The sequence below is a fragment of the Octodon degus genome, unplaced genomic scaffold (genome assembly GCF_000260255.1).
Source record: "Octodon degus isolate 3935 unplaced genomic scaffold, OctDeg1.0 scaffold00037, whole genome shotgun sequence".
NCBI classification, from domain to species: domain Eukaryota; kingdom Metazoa; phylum Chordata; class Mammalia; order Rodentia; family Octodontidae; genus Octodon; species Octodon degus.
The window spans coordinates 4,934,829-4,938,287 of NW_004524613.1; the positions used below are offsets into that span (position 1 = coordinate 4,934,829).

Sequence of the window (3,459 nt, forward strand, 5' to 3'; positions counted from 1 at the left end):
TCTCAGGAGCTACTCCTAAATAAATCTTTCCTACTCTTAACCTTTTTTTGCTCCTTAGAATTCATTCTTGGGTTTTGGGGGATACGAACTCAGCACATCTGATATCTAGTAAATTGGAAGTTATATTTCTCCTATCAGTAGATTCCCGATTCTTGTCATGGAAAAAGAATTTCCAGGACCAAAGAAGGGCTGAATAAGAGGTGAAGCGAGGAGAAAGCCCTCCACAAGCCAGAAAAGAGCCCTCACCCAGAAGTCAACCCTGCTATAGCTGATTGGGACTTCTTCTAAAACCATGAGAAAGAATTGTCTGCTGTTGAAGACAAACTCTGCCATTTTCTCAGGGCAGCCTTTTGCGCTTTCTATCTGCATGTCTGCCCAGTCGTGGCTTCACCTCAGAGGAGAGGCTTTGGGGGGGTGATTCGATCAGGGGAGCAAGACTCAATCACCGGCTTCACCCACACCAGGAAGCAAAGCCTGGTCAGAGGAGGTGGGTCATGGGAGCGTGACCTGCAGCATGCGTCTTCCTCCCTCCTCTCTCGATCTCTCTCCACTTTCCTCCTGCCATGCCCTGAGCAATTCTACTCTACCTTGTTCTCTTGCCTTGAAGTCAGGGAATACAAGGGCCGGCCAAATAGCTCAGTGGATTAAAAGCGCCTGCTTAGGCAGACACAATGCCCAGCGGATATCTACGAGTCCGAACTACGTAGTAAGACCCTGTAGACTCTGTACTAAAATACAAAAAACAGGAGGCCGGGGAGATGGCTCAGTGGAATAAGTGCTTCCCTGGCAAGTGCAAGGGCCTGAGTTCAATGCCCGGTTCCGCCAAAAAATAAATAAATAAATAAATAAATAAATAAATAAAATAAAATACAAAAAAACAAACAAAAGCAAGGGAATATGAACTGCAACCTTTATAAACTATGAGCTGAAATAAACCTTACCTTCTGCTCCTCCTCCTTGTGTGTTTTTGTTTTTTTTTTGTTTTTTTTTTTTTTACAAAAGGGACTTTATTTGTAAAAAGCCAAAGGGGCCCCTTGGATGACAGGACAAGCAGGCCGGCTTCTCAGGGGTCGGGGGCATTTGGGCAGATGCGCTTGAGAGGGGGGGCGCCCTCCGATTCCTCTGTGTCACCCTGGGCTGCCTCAGGGACAGGTGGTAAGCTTCAGGGGCCTCAGCCTCCAGCAGTTCTGGAACAGGCTCCTCCTTGGTCAGCATGGGGGGCTCATCAGTCCAGCCTGCAGGGATGGCCGCGGGTTCTCTCTCTTGGCCCAGGGGCGGGGGCTGAGCATCTTCAGTGACCCCTTCAGGGGGTCCAGCAGGTGACACAGGGCGACTGGGCTGGGGGGTGCCGCCAGGGCTGGGCTCAGTGCCCTTTTGCAGGGAGCCTTCGGAATGGAAGCTCTGGTTGCTGTTTTCATCATTGAGATCCAGCAGGATGAGAGGACCACCTGCTCGGGGACTGGTGCCCCTGCCTCACCGCTCTCGGCCACGGGATCTCTCTGCTCCGGCACCTGCCCGCCTTCGCTCCTCCTCCTGGGGATCCACCACGGGCACCCACTTGAAGATGCGAAGGGAAGTGTCGCCCACGGTCACCCAGCGCTTCTCCCATCGCCGGACCTTCTCGATGGTCGCCATCACCTTCTTGATGTCATCCTTGGCCCGGCTCCGGGTCTCGGCCCGCACGGTCCGGCCGGCCATGGTGGCGGAGCTGGGGCCGGGCCGAGCCCGCCGCAGGGCCGCCTCCCGTGCGGCGCACTCGGGCTCCGCGCCAGTCCTCCTAGTTTTTGAGACAGGTTTTAGCTGTGCATTTCAGGCTGGCCTGAAACTTTTTATTTTTTTTTTTTTTTGCGGAACCAGGGATTGAACTCAGGCCCTTGTGCTTGCCAGGGAAGTGCTTATTCCACTGAGCCATCTCCCTGGCCTCTTCTTCTTCTTCTTCTTTTTTTTTTTTTTTTTTTTTTTTTTTTTTTTTTTTTTTGTTTTTCAGGCTGGCCTCAAACTAGCAGATCCTCTTTCCTCAGCCTACCAAGTGCTAAGACTACAGAAGTGTGCTGCCACATCTAGCTCCTTTTTACAAAAGAGGTGGGGAGGGGGAGAGAGCACATTGAACTAGCTTGAGTAGTTGTCTTAGTTACTTTTCTTGTTACTGAGACAAAGCACCTGACACCCACAAGTTAAAGGAGGAAAGGTTCATTTCAGATCACAGTTTGGATTGGTTTCAGTCCATAATTGGCTAGGTCCAAGGCAGGGTGGCATGACTGAGGGGTATCGAAGAGGTGAAACAGTTCATGGTAGGCCAAAGCAGCAAAGCAAGCAAGGGACAACCACAGCTCTTTCTATCCCTTATGTCTTACCCAGGCTCCTTAGGGCAAGTAGCACTCATACCCTTAATCCTAGTGCCCTTGATCCTGCATTGCACCATGAATCAACCCCAGGTCACACACTCTAAATCTGGTCACCTCTGAACAAGCCCCACCTATGAGCACCTGAGGCTTTGGGAGGACGTCTAAACACAACCATAACAGGGGTTGACACTGATACCTGAGTCACACCTCCAAGGATCTGGATTTAATTATTTAGGATGTGGCCTAGACATTGGACAATGTTTAAAGCTCCCCTTCCTTACTCACTTGAAGTGAAATAAGAAATTAATTAGTTTTGGTACTGAGGGTTAAACTCAGGCACTTGCGCTTGCCAGGGAAGTGCTTATTCCACTGAGCCATCTCCCCGGCCCCTTTTTTTTTTTTTAATGGTCAGCTCAGCCCACCCTGGGGGCAGAGCTAGCATGGCATGTGGTACTGGGGATCGAACCGAGGTCCCTGCATGCTTGCCTAAGCAGGCACTTTAGACCACTGAGCTATCTCGCCAGCCCTTATTTAGTTTTTTATTTGGTACAGGGTCTTGTTACACATCACAGACTCTTAGTGATCCTCCTGTCTCAGCCTCCCCAGTGCTGGAATTACACCCAGTTTCCATGGCCCACCTGGCTCACTCTGGAGTTCTGGGGCTGACATGGCATGTCATACCAGGAAATGAATCTGGGTCTTTGTGCTTGCCAGGCAGGTGCTTAGACCATTGAGCAATCTCCCCAGTCAAATAAAATAATTTGTGAAAAAGTAATTCTATCAATTGGGCCCCAACCTATCAATGAAGATGGCCTTCCCAGTCAAGTCTTCTCTAAGAATTACCTTAGGAACTCTATGAGTGTCTTACATAAATTTCAGAACAAGAATAAATCCTACTGGGATTTTTTGTTTGTTTGTTTTGGATTTTTGGTGTTTTTTGTTTTGTTTTGGATTTTTTGTGTTTTTTGAGACAGGGTCTCACTGTGCAATTCATGCTGGCCTTGAGCTCACTTTGTAGTCCATGCTGGTCTCAAATTTGCTATGATCTTCCTTCCTCAGCATCCCAGTGCTGGGATTACAGGCATGTGCCACCATGCCCTGCTCTGTTTTTCTA

The 3,459-nt window shown here is 49.3% G+C and overlaps 1 pseudogene; it reads right to left on the reverse strand.

Annotated features, from left to right (window-relative positions):
* Positions 1-1,002: 1,002 nt before the first annotated feature.
* LOC101563626 lies at positions 1,003-1,769 on the reverse strand (annotated as a pseudogene).
* Positions 1,770-3,459: the final 1,690 nt, after the last annotated feature.